At 39.8% G+C, this 20,411-nt stretch overlaps 1 protein-coding gene across 12 annotated transcripts in view; it reads right to left on the bottom strand.

Moving 5' to 3' along the window:
* The window catches only part of TTLL5 (tubulin tyrosine ligase like 5), a 310,092-nt gene that overhangs the window by 79,381 nt on the left and 210,300 nt on the right, over positions 1 to 20,411 (bottom strand). The window lies entirely within an intron of this gene.

Below are 20,411 nucleotides of genomic sequence, written 5' to 3'. Positions count from 1 at the left end.
AAGTACTAAACAAAGACCTAAAAGTCCACCGTGTGAAAACCACAAATGCCAACCTGGAGGATGTATGTAAACGGACACTTCCTCAGGGAGATGCTTAACACAGCTCTTACAACTTACTTACCCCACTAGATAGAGTTTTTTGGTGTCACAAATTTTGATACTGATTCTTCAATTGCGTTACCACTGCTTTCAAATGCATGCCTCATAAAAGCTTTAAATATGAGTTCCCTTGGGGCACAGTGGGTTAAGGATTCCGTGTTGTCACTGCTGTTGTGTGGGTTTGATTCCTGGTCTGGGAACTTCTACGTGCCACAGGTGTGACCAAAAAATAAATGAATAAAGTTCAAAAAATTTTAAAAAGACGTAAAATGATATTAGGAGGAAAATAATACAATTGACAAAATACATAGGTCTTGTTAGTAAAAGGATTCTGGCAATTAATTTCCATCTGTAGGCACCGCATTTAAAGAGGCATAGGAGAAACATCATTTCCTCACAGCAAAGCCTAAAGGAAAAAGATCAGATGCTCTTAGGAAACATTCGCCTTCTGGGTAAACTTCACAAGCATTATTTTTGTCTTTTGTTTTTTTAAGATATAAAAGATGAACTGGGTGGCTTTACTCAGGCGTTATCCAAACCTTCTACACTAAGGCCTTGGAATGTCCCATTTCAGAAAAATGTGTCCAAAGGGCCAAGTCTGGGCAGATGTGAGGGGCCCCAGGGGGCTTGTGTGGAGGGAACAGGTTGGCTGAGGCATGGCAAAGAGCAAAGTGACTTCAGAGATGGAATATTGGGCCGTTGTCAAACAGACCAGTTGGACTGGGCTGTTCCTCATCTCTGGAGATCACTGGAGAAGGAAGAGCTGATTGATCACCTCCATCTCTGACCAGAGCAGGGGAGCCAAGCAGACCCAGGCCCAGGGCAAAGCCAGGAGCAGGGTGCTGCAGGTGTGTACATGGGGGTGGGAGTGGTGAGGGGCGACCTGCAGTAGCCAAAGGGTGCCGCAGAGGCCAGTTTGTGGGACTGGCTCAAAAATAAACGCACTCCTTTTGGAGTTCACATCGTGGCTCAGTGGAAACAAATCCAACTAGGAACCATGAGGCTGCAGGTTCAATCCCTGGCCTCTCTCAGTGGTCGAGGTTCCGACGTTGCCGTGAGCTGTGGTATAGGTCGCAGATGTGGCTCGGATACTGAGTTGCTGTGGCTCTGGCGTAGGCCGGTGGCTACAGCTCCTATTTGACCCCTAGCCTGGGAATCTCCATGTGCCACAGGAGCAGCCCTAAAAAGACAATAAATAAATAAATAAATAAATAAATAAATAAATAAATAAACCCATTCCTTTCAAGCACTGTTTCCATACCTGAAGGCCTCAAAAATCTGTGCGAGAGACTCAACCAGAAGGAAGAAAGGAGGAAGGAAAGGCCTGGCCTAGGCTTCTACTTTCACCACTACATCCCAGTAAGTGAGTTTAGGTTTTCAACCTGGGGTGCTTGAATGTATATGTATGTACCACTGGGTCTCTCTGTTGTATGGTAGAAATTGACAGAACACTGTAAATCAAGTATAATAAAAAAATTTTTTTTAATTAAAAAAAACCAAAAACAAACCCCAAGCAAACCCCCCAAAGAGTCCTTGAAAGATGCCTTGTTCAGGGTAGGGAGGAGACCAGAAGTCGAAATGAGGCTGAAGAGTTCTGCATTGGCCATGCATAAACACATTCACCGGATGAGTGGCAGGGGAGGAAGACCACTGTTAGTGACGAGCTCTTGGAGATAAAAACATTCTTTACTGAGTTCGATTTTTCATGCTGCGAGGGAACTGCCATCAGTAAGAACATCTGTTCAATACATGTTGCCCTGGTGACAACCATTTTTCAAATTCACTGAATTCTGTTAAATATTTCTAGGACATCTAAATACAAAGATGAATAAAAAGAGCAAGATCACGGAGGTCCCTGGTGGCCTAATGGTTATGACTTGGCGCTCTCACTGCTGCAGCCCGGGTCAATCCTTGGACTGGAAACCGAGATCCCACATTGAGGTGCTGCAAATGGCGGCACTCCTTCCTGCCAAACCGCCCCCCCAAAAACAACAAAAAAACCCCAAGATCAGAACAGTGAGTATAGTAAATTTCTACTTGTGTAAAAAAGAAAAAAAAAAGGATACACACAAACATACATATATACACCAATACACATACACAAACATATTGGTATCTGCATGGAACAATTCTGAAAGGATATTTAAAAAACTGGTAACCTCCATAGAAAGAACTGGTTAGCTAGGGGCCAAAGGGCGAGGGAAACTATTTTTATTATACATCATTTGTATCTTTTTGAATACTACCATCTATATGTAGTTATTTATTACAAAATTAAGGTCAAAAGGATGTGAAGTTCTAATAAAATTTGAGCAGGTAGCAGATAAACTTTCTAAGTATAAGTCAAAGTATCCAAATGAAGCCCAAGTTTCAACCAGTTGGTTGTAGGACTTGCCATCAGACTGAGATGAAGAAGGAACTGACTATTCAATAGTTACTTATTATGGGCTACAAAACCAGATTAGGTCATCGGGCGAAAGGCAGAGGTTCAGGTAAATGGAAAGGAGCATGGCTTTGCAGTCAAATGTGCTTGGGCTCAAATGTGGGCTCTGTCCCATATAAACTGGGTGAACTTTTCAAGTTACATAACCTCCGAACTCTCTCTAGCTTCCTCATAAGCAGTTATAATTACTTTGCTGGATTGTTGGGGACTAAGTGAAGATCACAGGGGTAACTGCAGCCCAGGCATTCAGTGAAGGTTTCTCAACAGAAATCAAGGTATCAAGCACACAGTAGACCCTCAAATGAGCCTTCCTTTCCAAACTGCCACCTCAACTTACTGAGGAACCAAAGGAAGGGCTGACATGTGAGTTGGCTTATCTGTAATGACTTGTGAGTAGCAGTTGGTTCTGCATTTTTCAACATATTTTTCTAGTCTCATGATGCTGCTTACTAGCTGTAAAAGCAAACTCTTAAAATGAAAACATATGTTTGGGTTCCCCAGATCATATTTACTCAATTCTCTTTGGCAGAAGTAATCTCTTCCTCTTCTGGACGCTTATAAAAATTTATTTGTAAATGTCTTATCATATTTAGCACATTCTACATTGTATTACAGCCACTTATATATGTATTTTTTTCCTCTTTCTGGACAATACCTACTGGAAATGCCTGGATTTATACCTGAATAGTTTTTATTTCACTAACACTGCCAAGTTGAATGCCTTGTATATAAACGGTGCTTAAAAAAATTTACTCCATGAATGAAAAAAAAACAAAACCCTCACATTATACCAACTATCAGTCTTTTTTTTTTTAATGCAACAACTAAATTTTTATACAAGAAAATAGGCATGTTTGTATTTACACAAACAGAGATGTAGTATATAATAGGACCATTCTCTGGAGTTTGAATAGTGCCTAGTATGTTTTGTGTTCAACTTATACGTAGCCACAAAATGTAGGTAAGCCCTGCCATAGATCCTGAACAAAAATAACTTCGCCTTCCTAGACGCAAATTTTGTGGCAGGACCTTAGACACTGATGGTCCATCAGTCTTCACCTCAACAATAAAATATAATAAATTAGAAGAATTTATTGCTTAGGAGACATTTGCCTGGATACTAATAATTCTTTCTTTCTTCCTAATAAAAGTGATTTTGCTTGGCAAATAATGTGTGCCCAGATTAAAATAATAACATTTCTCAATCTCTCCTACACCTTGAGATAACCACATGACAGAGTTCTGAGTTGTAAATAGAAATTTCCACGTGCAGTGGCTGGGAAAGCTCTTTAAAGCGGGGCAGACTGGGTTAGTTGGTGCACGACCCTGGCCTTGTCCTGCTCTTCTCCAGCCCGGAACGTGGATGTCCACCTAGAGGTGGACAGGCAGAGGGTGGAGGTCACTTGCTGAGGACTGTGGCGGATTAAGACAGGAGGAGTACGGGTTCCTGACTGCACCATGGACTTTGAGAAAGCCTATCCCTAGACTTCTGATTATACAGGGGGAAGAAAATAAATCTCTCACTTGTTTAAGCCATGAGTGGGTGGAATTCTAGTATCCTGCAGCCAAATGGGATCCTAACTGAGCTGAGATATAATTCTCAGTCTACCAAAGAGTCAAGCTCATTTAAGCCTCAATGTAACGTAAATGCACTGCAACACCAAAAAGCAGATAGTCTTTCAAAATACAGTTAAAAAACCTCTAGGTTTTCATTTGTTGTTTGGTGATCATGAGCTCCTATGCTGAATGGATAATGAAATTATTAGACTTCTATGCCATCCCAAATTCCCAAAAGTCAGTAACGTCTGGGATAGGTCCCCAGGTGTTTTATCAAAGCCGAGGCTAAGTGGAATGAGATTAAAGTAATCAAATATGGTAAAAAGAAAACTAGGAAAGTACTCAGGCAATGTTAAAAGCAGACAGAAATAGAGCCGCTTAGGAGTTCCCGTCGTGGCGCAGTGGTTAACGAATCCGACTAGGAACCATGAGGTTGCGGGTTCGGTCCCTGCCCTTGCTCAGTGGGTTAACGATCCGGCGTTGCTGTGAGCTGTGTAGGTCGCAGACGTGGCTCGGATCCTGCGTTGCTGTGGCTCTGGCATAGGCCGGTGGCTACAGCTCCGATTCGACCCCTAGCCTGGGAACCTCCATATGCCACGGAAGTGGCCCAAAGAAATAGCAAAAAAAAAAGACAAAAAAAAAAAAGAAATAGAGGCGCTTAGACTATTGGCAGAAATTAGCCTCCTGCGCCCTCTTTAGCCCGGATTGGCCCCAATCCTACCACTCTACCAATGACAAATTAGGAGGAATGTTTTGTCCTGAGAAGAATTGTATAAAGTTCTCTCCGTATACTTTCTAGGAAACATGCGGTATGGACATACAGTATTAGCACTTTGCACTTGTACGTTAATGACCCAGGGCCAGGGGCTGCACTGACACAGCCAACATCCTGGGAGCTATGCAAGCGCTGGCCTCCACTCATGCCCTGCTCAACAAAAGTCGTGCTTCTTTCCTGGGTGTGGGAAACAGCAATGCTTCAGCAAGGAAACTCAGAGAAAACCAGAGTTTGAGAGTTGGCTTGGCTTCAGACAAAAGACTGGAAAGGCCCTCCTTCTCCCACAACAGAAGGGTACTTGTGCGTGGGAAGGAGGGATTTCTGATAGACAGAACACAGGCTGCAACTTGGAAGGTTACAGGGGAGCAAGAGCTGGGCTCTCTTAGTAGAAAGATAAGACTACTCAGAGATTAAATTCTGGGAGGTTTTTTTTGGTGGGTATATGCATGTGTTCTCCTCCAGAGAAAGACCCCCTTTAGTCTTTATTCAGGCTTCCTTGTGGTAGAGCAGAGCTGGAAGCCTCCTTGCAGTGTAATAACTCTCTAAAGTCACTTTTTTGAAAATTAAGGGAGAGGAAGCGGGCAGATGCTAATCTCTATTTGCGTGGGTTAATGTCACTTTGTACCACTTTACTCTGATTTTAGAAGAGCAAACATTTTTAGGCGTTATTCTCCCCATAGGAGATTTTATCCTAACTTGGACAAAGTTCCCATTACACAGCACACAAAGCCACTTCTAGTTCTGGCAGCCCAAGTACTGGGATGGTCTCTCTTCCTGAGCAGATAAGGTACCAATCATTCACCTTACTACAACTAGGCCAAGAGCTGTTCAATGCAAAGAACACATTATGTCTTTTGTGCAACCATATGATGCTGTAAAAAACTCAAGGACAGGGAGAGGGTGAGGGTAGCTGATTCTAGTTTGGCAAAAGCAAGCTTCCAAAGGGTCTTTGTCCCATAGTGCACACAGTTTTTGGCTGTTTTCCATTCACAATGTTTGTCAGCCGGGACAAGGCTGAAAGCTGAGCAAAAGAAACAAAGTACAACTTCTGGTACTGAGACAAGGCACTGGGCAATACTATGGCCTCGACAGGGATGAGGCAGAAACCCTGGAGATACGCCTGTTTATCCAGAGAGCGACTGAGACACAAACACTGAGATGAGACTTCGAGATGCCAAAGACATTGGAAGTCCTCTGCATACCCTTCCATTTCTAAAACCAACTAGGAAGCTACTACTCCTTTAGCAACTAGAAGACTCTTACTTAGAGTAATGACTTACTGCAAAGGATGTGAATATAGGTGCTTACCTGAACTGAGCAATTTAGGAGAAACTATGACTCACCAACCAACTGAAAATATGGTGCCTTAAGCAACTAAATTAACTGTACTTGCTAATACTTGAGAAACAACGCAGGTCATTAAAAACAGATATGCAAGTATACTTATGTGCCTCAGATTCCTGCATCTAAGCAAACCAAAGATACCAAAAGTGTTTCTGGATTGGTTTTTCAATAGTATTGAGACACCGGAACTGATCTTGGGCTAGGTGTGACACATGGATGACACACCTTCACTAGCAACCCCCCCTTCTAACAACAGAACCAATTAAAAGCCATACATTGATAGAAGCTTTATTCTGATGGTAAATTTAGATTCCGATGACTGTAGACTTTGCTTTGCTTTCCACTTCTTTTTTTTAATGTGAAATTGCACTTTTATTTTTTATTTTGATTTATTTATTTTAAATTTTATTGCAGTTGACTTATAATGTATTAATTTTAGGTATACAGCAAAGTGACTATATATCTTTTTTCCCTTACAGGAAATGTAATTGGTACAACATTTACAGAGAGCAATTTGAAAGTATGTATATAAAAAAAAGACTACAAACTTTTGAGTGCCCTGTGCTATACAGTAGGTTCTTATTAATTATTTATTTTATACAGTAGTTGTGTGTATTATTCCCATCGAGACCAATTCCTCCCTCCTCTGACAGTCTTCCCTATGGTAACCCTAAGATTGGTTTCGAAATATGTTTGTTTCTGTTTTATAAATAAGTTATTTTGTATCATTTTTTTTAGATTCCACATATAAGTATATGATATGATATGATATTTGTCTTTCTCTGACTTACTTCACTCAGTATGATAATCTCTAGGTCCACCCATGTTGCTGCAAATGGCATTATTTCATTCTCTTTCATGGTAATAAAAAGTAATATTCCAGTGTGTGTAAGCACTACATCTTCTTTATCCACTGTCAATGGATGTTTAGGCTGCTTCCATGTCTTGGCTGTTGTAAACAGTGCTGCAAAGACCATTGGGGTTGCGTATTTTTTCTAATTATGGTTTTCTCTGGATAAACACCCAGGAGCGGGATTGCTGGATCATATGTGCTTTCTATGCCCAGCAATATTTGGCAGGCCAAGGTTTTCCTGTTTTATTGAAACACTTTTTCTTGAATACATGTTCATTTGAAAAAGGAAAACGGTTTTAAAAAGTCATTTCAAATTCTACTCTCAGAGATGACCTCCAATAACATTTAGACTTTTTTCTGTGTATAATCACTTATTTCTATGTATATACATGTATTTCTGTGGGTTTATTAAAATGGTACATGATATCTGATGTTTTGGAGACTTTTTCATTCAAATATCTATCTTGAACATTTTTTTTTCATATCTATAAGGATAGATCTGGATCACCATTTTTAATGGCCGTATATTTTCTATTATGGCTTATTACAATTTACTTAACCAATCACCAATAGTAGAATATTATAAACTGACACAGTAGATCTATGTTTGCAATTATGGAAATAGGTTCCTAATACATTTTGAGTGGGAAAAAGTAGGTCTCCTAAAATCTTAAAACTTCCATTTTGAAACCTCACACACACATATTAAGGCCGACACCAGTTTATTTTGCTGTTTAAGAACTACATTGTGATAAATGTATTATTTCTATGTTTTGACATATGCTGGATCATTTCCTTAAAATAATTTCCTTGAAGTAGAATAGCTTGATCAGAAGGCTGCTGCTTCCTCTGTTTTACGTCTTTTTTATACATAGTCTCAAATTGCCCTCTGTAAAGGCTATACCAATCACACTTCCAACAGTATGTTCGAGAGAATAGTTTCCTTATCTTTCCTTGACTATTATAATGAAATACCATGTGTCTCACAGAAAGGTGACTTATAATTTAATGCTAATGCTGTTTTTTTTTTTTTTTTGACTTTTTGCTATTTCTTGGGCCGCTCCCGCGGCATATGGAGGTTCCCAGGCTAGGGGTTGAATCGGAGCTGTAGCCACCGGCCTACGCCAGAGCCACAGCAACGCGGGATCCGAGCCGTGTCTGCAACCTACACCACAGCTCATGGCAACGCCGGATCGTTAACCCACTGAGCAAGGGCAGGGACCGAACCCGCAACCTCATGGTTCCTAGTCGGATTCGTTAACCACTGCGCCACGACGGGAACTCCTGTTTCTTTTTTTAATAAGACATTTATGCCTTTGGACAAACATATTATTCTTTTCAACATTTTATACCATGGTACTATTAATCATTCTTTTTACTCTATTTCCTCATATCTCTTTCTAGTAATTGTGAACAAATTAACTACCATACAATTTTCAGCTGTCCAAACAGGTAAATATTAATTTTAAAAATGTAGCTAATTAATACTTCATGAGCCTTTAAATACCTTTTTAAATACAATTTAAACCAATTTCTGCTTCTGGCAAGGGGGGGTTTAACTAAAACCCCAAGTTGAAAATATACCGCTACATATATTTAAGGTTAAAAGTAATACATAATAGATGTCTGCACATCCATGTTCACTGAAGTATTATTCATAATAGCTAACGTGTGGAAGCAATCTAAATGCCCATCAACTGGTGAATGGATAAAGAAAATGTATATACATACATGTCATAGAGTAGCATTCAGCCTTAAAAAAGAAATCCTGCCATATGCTACAGCATGGATGAACCTTTAGAACGTTATGCTAAGTGAAATAAGCCAGTCACTAAAAGACAAATAAGGGAGTTCCTGTCGTGGCTCAGTGGTAACAAACCTGACTAGGATCCATGAGGATGTGGGTTCGATCCCCGGCCTTGCTCAGTGGGTTAAGGATCCAGCGTTACTGTGAACTCTGGTATAGGTCGCAGACATGACATGGATCTCACGTTGCTATGGCTATGGTGTAGGCCAGCAGCTGTAGCTCTGATTTGACCCCTAGTCTGGGAACCTCCCTATGCTGCAGGTGCAGCCCTAAAATGCAAAAAAAGACAAATAGTACACGATGCCACTTATTATGAGGTATCTAAAGAGTAATCAAACTCATAGAAACACAAAGCAGAGCAGTGGTCACCAGGGGCTAGAAGAGGGGGAAACTGGGAGTTATTCAATGTTTCAGTCATGCAAGATGAAAATTTTCAGTAATCGGTTGTACAAAAATATGGATATAGTTAACAATACTGTACACAACACAAAAATTGTTCAGAGGGCAAATTTATGCTATTTTTTTTTACCACAATGAAAGTAACACATAATAATAAGAGCACTGAATTTTTATTGAGCTTTTATCATGGTCAGTATTGCTCTAAGCGCTTTACATGTTATTACATCATTTAATCTTCCCAGCCATTTGAGGTGGTCCCATCATCACTTCCACACACAGAGGAAGAAACCAAAGCACCAAGAGGTTCTATGATGGCATGGCTACTAAGTAGTAAGTGAGATCCAAGTCCACGGAGGAGTCGATTTCACAGCCCCATGACACTATACTGCCTTCCTCATTTATGCTATGCTGACTCCTTTTTTAAAGCCCATCCACTGGAACCAAATCTCCTTCCAAAGCAAATCTAAAGCAAACACAGCAATGTGTCCAATTTCCACCAGATGCATTTAAAAGAAATTTCACTCACTTTACTCCAAGAAAAAAATGTTGAAAAAAAGTTGTCTGTAAGAAAATCTGTTACTTATTTTGAAAGTTAACTTTGAAAGATTGGCAGTGACTCCAGATTGAGAATTCAGTTGGTTTAAAAAAAAATTACGCACAACCTCACTCTTCAATTGTCTCTTTTATCTTTTACTTACTAGAAGCTTTAGGGTATTCTTTATATACCAGGGTCCTTATTCTCCCTAATAACATGTTTGCGACTTACATCTCCTGATGAGTAATGAGAAATAATGAGATAAGGCAATATCTAAGTTCTTTTACAACTTTAAATTCAGAGTTTATAAATATCTAACTTGTCTTTGTCTTCAAATACATAGTTTGTTTTATTTGACTCAGAATCTCACATGTTGACCTACTGCTCATCTTAGCCTTTCCTGTCATACATCTGTTAAGTTTTTCCTTTGGCCATTTCCATTGCAGATGAATGGGGTTCTTTATGTTCAAAGATGAGGTCTCTCATCATCTTACACAAAGTTACTGCTCTGTGTTCCTCATATGCCAATGGACAAACAGAAAAAGAGAAAGGTCACAGAGAGAGAGGGCATGGAATGGAATGAGTCATCAGGCAGCTACAGCAAAACCACATTTTAAGGATATACAACAAACAAGGTCTATTCCAAGTGGTTGGCAGGTGAACAGCTGCCTCTTACATACCCACAACCAAGTGGAGTTCTGCAATTTGAATCATTGTGCTGACCTTTTCTTTCATATTTGTGTATATGGGTGTTCAGCAGCAGCAACAACAACAAAATTGGAATGTCTTATCTGACGATAAATGTATAAATCAAGAAGAAAATGAAAACTCACTTAATCAAGGGAGAGGGAGGGAGAGTGAAAGCTCTGGTGATGTTACCATGTGTTAAGCACTGAACTTGGAGTGGCAGTTGTGTTGTCACAGTGAATCTTTGGGCTTTGGAAGCCTTCTGACCTGGTTTGGTGCCTGTAAGTATAGTTGGCAGCTGGACAACCTTGTGTAAGTTACTTCAGCTCTTTGAGTATCAGCTTCCTTATTAGTGGAACGTCACAGCACACAGGAGGCATATACTATATACTCATTTCCCTGCCCTCACCTTCTTCCCTCTAAGATTCCAAAGGGACACTTCTCTAGCTTAGAAAACAACCGGGTAGTAACCAGGGGACTTCTTTCTATTGCTATTAGTATTGAATTAGCATCATGAATGGATGTCTATATTGTAGTAATGCATTAAGAGTCAGATTTCTATGGTATTGAAAACGCAAGCATAACATTAATCATGCAAAAGCATCACCTGTGGTATTCACATTTGTAGATACCTGTCATGTTTCCTAATAGTCTTCTCAAAGACATGCTCATAGAAGTAAAATTAAAACAGTATGACCAATAACAATAATAGAGTTGAAAGGACAAAGTGGTAACTGAAGACATAATTCCTGTCATTAATATCAACCCACACACATGCTATGAATCTCCAAACTTCTAGAATGTATTTCCGGACACTATATGACACAGTGGTCCTTGTTATGAATAATAAAAGCACAAGGGGGGGTGTTAAAATATGGGTATTTCTAAGAGTCCTAAGTCCAGGAACACCTTATTAAGATATTTCAGGTCCTTGGGATGACAACTTTTTTCTTTTCTTTTTTTTTTTTTTAACAAGAGTATATCTGAGTAAGGAGACTAGTTACTTGAGAATAAGTTTTCAAATACAGTTTTATAGCTGTCAAGAAGTACCTGTGTGAACGAATGGACTGCAACTTAAAATGTATGTAATAATACATACAACTACTATTTACTGAATGCCTACATACTGTGAGGGTAGTAGTATACAACACGATAGCTGAGCGTTTGGATGCTGGAGGCTGCCACTCCTGAATTCAAAACCCCTGGCTCTTTCATTTATTACCTTCATGAGCCTGGGAAAACGATTAAGTGATGCGCCATTTTTACGTCTATAAAATAGGGCTAATAAGAGGGCAGCGGTGAGGATTCACCGTGATAACACAACGACCACTCCAAGTTCAGTGCTTAGCATCCCGAGGAATATAATCCTCATGATAACCCACAGATACACCTTATCATCACCATATCAGACATAAAGAATGAGGTTCCGGGAAGCCCAATAACCTGACCCGCGGCATGGGCTCAGGGATTATCTCCCTCCAAAGCCTGTCCACAGTGTTCATTTCCAAAGAGCTGAATGCAGTCTTACGTATGTTATTTCACATATTTTCAATATATTTTTATTAGGTAAGAAGAAAAGAGTTTGGTTTGGCAAAATCTGCTGAATCGAATGGTTCTAAAAAAATCATAATCATAAACAAGCTATAAACTAAGTATTATTTATATGAGTTCCTGATAACAGTCACAAGAAAATGTAAAGTTGAACAAAAGACCCCAAAAATAAATGAGAACAAAAAACAGAGCAGCAGTAGGTTATGACGTTCAACCTGCCCCAGGAGCTTCAGCAACATGTAGGAGCTGGCGCCCCAGCCTTCTTCCAGATGCTCTGGTTAGAAAGGGGCAGGAAGACTCCCCCTGCAGAGCTCGTCTGCTTGCCTGCTCTCCCTGGGCCACGCTGAGGAGCTAGCATGTTATTGCTGGCTGCCTGGAAAAGCGCGGGAGCCTCCTGACTTTTTCTTTCCCCTCCCCCGCAACACAAACACACAGCGGCTGAAGGTTTGGAGAAACAGTATTCATTCCTGCAGGGGGGCAGAATTTTTCTGGACACATGCAATGAACTTTTAGGAGCAGAATAACAGGACTTGGCTGGGTTTATATGGGAATCCTCTCCACACCTGTGAGGCTATGCTTCTACTCACACACCATTAGCAAAGGGCTTATTACAAGGCACTCAAGATGTTGCTGTCATTCAGAAAGATCCCTTCAGGTGACCACTCAGCCAGTCCCCAGGCCCTGCTTGCTTTGGAAAGTTGGTCTCTGATGCCCCTCACCAAATCTAGGTTAGTCTGGTGAACCTGGGCATCATAGGATGGGGGAGTAAAGCAGAGAGTGGAAGGATGAGAGGAACTTAGGATATGCATGGTTTTCTCCTACCTTGAGTTACCTTACAATGTTGAAAATTAAGTCTACTAAAAATGCAAGGGCTTTGGAAACCCTTAAGATGGACTTAAAATCTCCTCTCTTCCCCTTTGCTCTTAAAAGAAATCATAGCAGTTCTGCCTTGGCCATCAAAATATCCTTAATTTTTCTGCTTTTTTGGGCTTTTTTTTTTCAGTCTAGAGGAGGGAGAGGAGAGGGTGGGAGGGCAGGAGAAGGGGGCTGGGAGCAGGGGTTTAACAAAGGATCACTTTAACAGAAACTACTGAGTAATCACTGTGCCCTGGGCCAAGAATAACATCAGCTCAACGTCAGCAGTTAGAATCAGGTCAGTCGGGCCTCACAGCCAGTGCAGCCCTCCTCGTGGACCCCAGCAAGGAGGGCTACTCATGCTGATGTCACCAGCAGTCACGGCTGCTCAAGAAAGTCCCCCGACTCAGCTGAAAGAAAACTTTTTTATCCTTTCCTTCAGGGGCAGGAAGCCAGTATGAGAAGGAAGTGGGAAGCAATGAGGGGAACCAGAGCGAAGACACATTGGGATATAGCAACATAGAATTTACCATTCCTAGACTCCAAGATCCTGCCATCTCCTCAACCATCCTCGATGTCATTTTAAATGAATTAATATATGTAAAGAATCTGGAATAGTGCTTGGACCACAGCAAGCGTTTACTAAGTGGTGGCTATTCCTCCTAAAATGAAGAGGAAGGAATCTGTCCCATTACTTATCTCTCATCTATCAGAAAACTTGACTCCTAGGAGCAGTGATTGCTGAGCAGAACGTACTTTGATAAGAAGAATGAATGGGAAGTTTCCAAGGAATGGGAAGTTTTCAAGTTTGGAAAATTTATTTATAAGGAAACTGTGGTAGATGCAGTGGAAAAGATGGAAACGAAGTTCCTATTAAAAAATGATTGCCTGACATTTTATAAGGGCAACGCTAAGTTATAACAAATCCAGTTTCCCTTCCAAAAGAAAACAAATAATGAAGAGGAGACCTTCCTAATCTCTTTCTCTAGCTCAGTGGTTCTCAAAGAGTGGTCCCCAGAAGAAAAGCCATCATCATCTGGAAACTTAGAAATGGAAATAATTGAGCTCCATCTGAAACCTACTGGATCAGAAATGGGGTGATGGAAGCAACTGATATTTTAACAGACCCTCCAAGGGGTTCTGTTGCTCAAAACCAGGAGTCTGCAAACTAGGGCTTGTAGGCCAAATCCAGCCTGCTGTTTTTGTAAATAAAGTTTTACCGGAAAACAGCCACATTCATTCATTTACATTTGTCTGTGGCTATTGTCATTCTACCATGGCAGAGCTGAGTAGCTGCAGCAGACCCTATGCTTGCTTAGCCTTCAAGGCCCAAAATGTTTACTATATGGCCATTTATCGAAACGTCTGCTGACCCCCTGCTCTGGTTTGGAATGAATTTTTAAAAACTGCTCATTTTACCCATCACTGTATAAAAGTTTATAGTTTCAATTTTGTCCTATTTTTATTTCTCATGCTCTCTATCAAATGGACAGGATCACACCTATTTCCTCATACCTCTGGCCCTAGAAACCTCTCTCATGTGCATGTTACAGGATTGGTTTTTGTAGGGGTGATTCAGTACATGACAATTTCTAGATTTATGAATGACATGCTAGACAGAAATGAGGGTCAAAGTGCATATTTGCATGAATGGTTAGAGATGTCTGTTTCCAAACTCATATCCCGAATTGGAGTTTTCCTTCTTGAAATTAATATCTTCAATAATCTGGCTATGTAAGTGCAGAAAAGGATGGAGAACTTCCTCTGCATGTGATGCAAGAAAGGCTGCATGATTTTTCCAACAGTATTTTTAGGTGATCACTATGAAAGGCACTGTCCATGTATAGTAGTAACATAATACAATATAACTTAATATAATTAATATAAACAATATAATACAATGCAATATAAGAGCACAAAGCCCCTTTTAATGTCTTGGACCATAAACAGGTCTTTCTTGTGAATAAATGCTAGGTAAATCAGATTTCAATTCTACACTAGTGGATTCTCAAACAGGCAATTAACAAAACCATAAATTATATCAATGGCTACCTACACTTTAGAAAAAATTGAATTCAAAGCATAAGAAGTTCATGAGAGAAACCATCTCTATCTAAAGGGGTTAACCCAAGGAAAGATAATTAGGACATACTGGGAATGCAAACCATATTTCAACTAATAATTTGGTTGTAGTTATAACAGTCAGGTCCAGCACCATCACAAGGTAAGCTAAAAACAGAAGGTTAAAAATCTAATAGGGTTTTGCTTCTTCTGTGGAGTGTTTCTTAATGCCCTGTGAAATAAAGTGCTCGAAGTTACTAAATACTCTTCATTTTAGAATGTTTAATATCTTATGTGCTATTTTATTAGTTATAAACTCTTCAAGCTAGTAGAATTGAGTTCCTTTTGTTCTCCCCCAACCCCACACTTTACCTTTAGTCATTTTAACCTAAATCAACTATGGATTAGTAGAACAGGGGGAAAAAATAAAAGGATGTTATAAACATATATAAAATTATGATAAATAATGATTTCCTGCTCCCTCTCCAGGAGACACGAGATAACTCCTTTCTGGGGAGTTCTGACTCCTCCCTCAAACAGGTATTCTGACAGGATCTCAAAAACATATTTTCCATATACTTCATATTTCAGTGAAACTCAATCGGCATAATCCTCAGTGAAAAAAAATCCACACAAGAATAGCAATACTCTGAATTTTCAAAGGAATGTGAGTTGCTGGAAGCTAATCAAAAGAATGAAAAGGACTTATAAATGAAGCAGTTCCTAAAAGTGAAAATCAGCAAAGCTGTCTCTCTTTCCTCAAAACTTCAGTGCTCTATAATCACTTCCTTTAAAAAAAAAAATCATCCACCATTTTAAGGTATGGAAGCATTAAAAGGGACCAACTGTCTACATTCTTTAGAGCCATAAATTATACACTATTAAAGGAAATAAGGCTATATATGTTTCCACTGTCCAGCACGTGATTAAGTTGGTATTTTTTTTTTTTTTATGGCTACACCTGCAATATATGGAAGTTCCTGGGCTAGGGACCAAATCGGAGCTCTACCTGAGGCCTAGGACACAGCCACAGCAACACTGGTTCCAAGCCACATCTGTGATCTAGGCTGCAACTCGGGGCAATGCTGGATCTTTAACCCACTGAGCAAGGTCAGGGATCAAACCTACATCCCCATGGACACTATGCTGGGTTCTTAGCCTGCTGAGCTACAACAGTAACTCCTAAATTGGTATGCCTAAGCACTCTGAATGACAGGGAATTAGGTTTAAAAAGCTTTAAGAAATTTATATAATTTAAAAAAAACTAAGATAGACTGTGGAAGGAAGATAAAAATGGAGTTGGTATTGCTAAGAGAGTACTCTAAAATGGACATGGAGGCCACTGGGGAAGTGTGACTTCTGCACATCGCAGCACGGATGGAATCTGAACTTTGACCACTTCTTGTCTTAATGTAGGCATCCAGGACATCTGTCCAGTGCTTCAGAAACTCGAGATACTTAGTGGACCCACTCTAAAATAACCACTGATAGCATATTTATTGATTGGACCCTTACCCTAAAATAACTCATGACATCCTATCCTTTAAGGACAAAATTTCCTTTCCTGCATCACGGTCAACAATAATTCTTGAATAACCTTGTGCCTTTTGCCTTTGTAAGTACTGACTCTTTCTCTTCCCTGGGACAATATTTTGGTTTTACCTAAATTTGTCTCCCAAATTGGATTTTTTTTTTCTTTTTTGGCCACCCCATGGCACATGGAGTTCCTGGGCCAGGGATCAGATTTGAGCCATGGCTGTGACCTAGGCTGCAGCTGTGGCAATGCCAGATACTTAAATCACTGTGCTGGGCCAAGGATGGAAATTGTGTCCCAGTGCTCTGGAGATGCTGCCAATCCCACTGTACTACAAAGGGAACTCCCCAAATTGGAATTCTTAAGACCCAAATAAAGCTCTTTGTACTTTGCAGTCACAATACTGATTACTATTCAATCATACATTGATATCTGCAATTGTAGCAATGCAAACTGGCCCATATGCTGCCAATATCCCACATATATACATATATATTTTTTTCTTTTCTTTTTTTAAAAATTACTTAATGAATTTTATTATATTTGTGGGTGTACAACAATCATCACAAAGAAATTTTTACAGCATATCTATCCCAAACCCTCAGCCCATCCCCCCACCCCCAAACCTGTCTCATTTGAAAACCATAAGTTTTTCAAAGTCTGTGAGTCAGTATCTGTTCTGCAAAGAAGTTCATTGTGTCCTTTTTTCAGATTCCACATGTCAGTGATAGCATTTGATGTTGGTGTCTCATTGTCTGACCGACTTCACTTAGCATGATAATTTCTAGGATATCCATGTTGCTAAAAATGCGGGTACTTCTTTCCTTTTAATGATTGAGTAATATTCCATTGTGTATATGTACCACGTCTTCTTGATCCACTCCTCTGTTGATGGACGTTTAGGTTGTTTTCATGTCTTGGCTGTTGTATATAGTGCTGCAATGAACACTGGAGTACATGTGTCTTTTCAAGTCATGGTTTTCTCTGGATAGATGCCCAGGAGTGGAACTGCTGGATCAAATGGTAGTTCTATTTTTAGCTTTCTGAGGAATCTCCATACTGTTTTCCACAGTGGTTGCAAAAATTTACATTCTCACCAACAGTGTAATAGGGTTCGTTTTTCTCCACACCCTCTCCAGCACTTACTGTTTGTAGACTTTTGGATGATGGCCATTCTGGCTGGTGTAAGGTGGTACCTCATAGTGGCTTGATTTGCATTTCTCTAATGATGAGTGATGTTGATCGCCTTTTCATGTGTTTTTCGGCCAGCCGCATGTCTTCTTTAGAGAGTTGTCTATTTAGATCTTCTGCCCATTTTTTGATGGGGTTGTTTGTTTTTTTGGTATTGAGCTGTAGGAGGAGTTTATAAATGTTGGAGATTAATCCCTTGTCAGTTGATTCATTTGCAAAGATTTTTCTCCCATTCTGTGGGTTGTCTTTTCATTTTGTTTACGGTTTCCTTTGCTGTGTAGAAACTCTGAAGTTTAATTAAGTCCCATTTGTTTATTTTTGTTTTTATTGTCATTACTCTAAGAGGTGGATCTGAGAAGATGTTGCTGTCAGAGAGTGTTTGGCCTATGTTTTCCTCTAAGAGTTTTATAGTATCTGGTCTTATATCTAGCTCTTTAATCCATTTTGAGTTTATTTTTGTGTATGGTGTTAAGGAGTGTTCTAATTTCATTCTTCTGCATGTGGCTGTGCAGTTTTCCCAGCACCATTTATTGAAGGGGGTGTCTTTTCTCCATTGTGCATTCTTGCCTCTTTTGTCATAGATGAGTTGACTGTAGGTGTATGGATTTAATTCTGGGCTTTCTATCCTGTTCCACTGGTCTATATTTGTCTTTGTGCCACACCATATGGTTTTAATGACTGTAGCTTTTTAGTATAGTCTGGAGTCAGAAAGCCTGATTCCTTCAGCTCCTTTTTTTCTTTTGCAGGATGTCTTTAGCTATTCTGGACCTTTCATGCCTCCAAACAAACTTTAAAATATTTTGTTTGAGTTCTGAGAAAAATGTCCTTGGTAATTTGATAGGGATTGCATTGAATCTGTAGATTGCCTTGGGTAGTATAGTCATTTTGATAATATTGACTCTTCCAATCCAAGAGCATGGTATGTCTTTCCATCTGTTTGTGTCATCTTTGATTTCTTTCTTCTGTGTCTTATAGTTTTCAGAGTACAGGTCTTTTGTTTCTTTAGGTAGGTTTACTCCTAGGTATTTTATTCTTTTGGATGCGATGGTAAATGGGATTGCTTCCCTAATTTCTCTTTCTCTCTTTTTTTTTTGTCTTTTTGCTATTTCTTGGGCCGCTCCCGCGGCATATGGAGGTTCCCAGGCTAGGGGTTGAATCGGAGCTGTAGCCACCGGCCTATGCCAGAGCCACAGCAACGCGGGATTTGAGCCGCGTCTGCAACCTACACCACAGCTCACGGCAACGCCAGATCGTTAACCCACTGAGCAAGGGCAGGGACCGAACCCGAAACCTCATGGTTCCTAGTCGGATTCGTTAACCACTGCGCCACGACGGGAACTCCCTCTTTCTGATCTTTCATTGCTAGTATATAGAAATACAGTAGATTTCTGTGTATTAATTTTGTACCCTGCGACTTTGCCAAATTCATGGATGAGCTCTAACCGTTTTCTGATAGAGTCTTTATGATTCTCTAGGTATAGTATCATGTCATCTGCAAATAGTGATAGTTTTAGTTCTTCCTTTCCAATTTGGATTCCTTTTATTTCTTTTACTTCTCTGATTGCTATGGCTAGGACTTCCAAAACTATAGTGAATAGTAGTGGTGACAGCAGGCATCCTTGCTTGTTCCTGCTTGTTCCTGATCTCAGCGGGAACTGTTTCTACTTTTCACCATTGAGAATGATGTTTGTCATACATAGCACCCACAGCATATGGACCCTCTGAGGCTAGGGGTCAAATCAGAGCTGTAGCTGCCAGCCACAGCAATGCCAGATCCAAGTTGCGTCTGCGACCTACACCACAGCTCAAAGCAATGCCAGATCCTTAACCCGCTGTAGTGAGGCCAGGGATTGAACCTGCATCCTCATGGATACTAGCTGGGTTCATTAACCCTGAGCCACAATGGGAACTCCCCAAAGACTTTTTAAATAAGGAAATTTCTACATGATAGAGAGCTGTGTGGTGATGCTACATTTCATGCTTTACAGATAAGAAGTCAGGATTTTTCTCCAGTAAAAATGACCTAAAAAATGACTTTACAAATGCCTGCACTTATGATTTCTCAATTATAATGAATTAATACAATATACAGAGTATATTATTACAGATAAAGATGATCAAGTGATGAATATTAAAAAAGTAAAATTTGTTTGGACCTGGATAGTAGCTGAAAATTCAAGTAAAGATAGAGAGCATAATGATAATTGTTTTATTTAGAAGGAAAAAAAAAAAACTTCAGGGACTCTGCCTTAGTCTTCGGATGAATGTTAATTTTGCACAAACTATGGCACACTACAAACTACATTTTTATAAGAGCAAATGACAAAAGATTAAGCTGATACAAGCTATTTCCTCATGTAATCAAGTATCGGGGAAGCTCACAGAACCAATATAGATTCAGTCCAACACAACCTGTAGAACATGGCAACTGAGTCTAATGATAATCCTAAGTCATTAATAAAAATTTAAGTCTTCATAGGTTGACTTTTTTGTAATTGGGGCCATACTGATAGATTAGTGCAATATACTTACATAGTTCCCTTACACCCCTACCCAGGAGTTTATCGCTTTATAGACAGTGAGTAGGGAATCAATATTTCACTAGGATGTAAGTTCTATAACAACAAGGATTCTTGTGTCTATTTTACATTTTTGTGTACAGTGTCAAAACAGAAGAGTAACAACCTAACTTAAAAACCATTTTCCGAGTTCCCGTCGTG

The sequence above is a fragment of the Phacochoerus africanus genome, chromosome 9 (assembly GCF_016906955.1).
Source record: "Phacochoerus africanus isolate WHEZ1 chromosome 9, ROS_Pafr_v1, whole genome shotgun sequence".
Lineage (NCBI taxonomy): Eukaryota > Metazoa > Chordata > Mammalia > Artiodactyla > Suidae > Phacochoerus > Phacochoerus africanus.
This window is presented reverse-complemented; position numbering and strand designations above follow the sequence as displayed.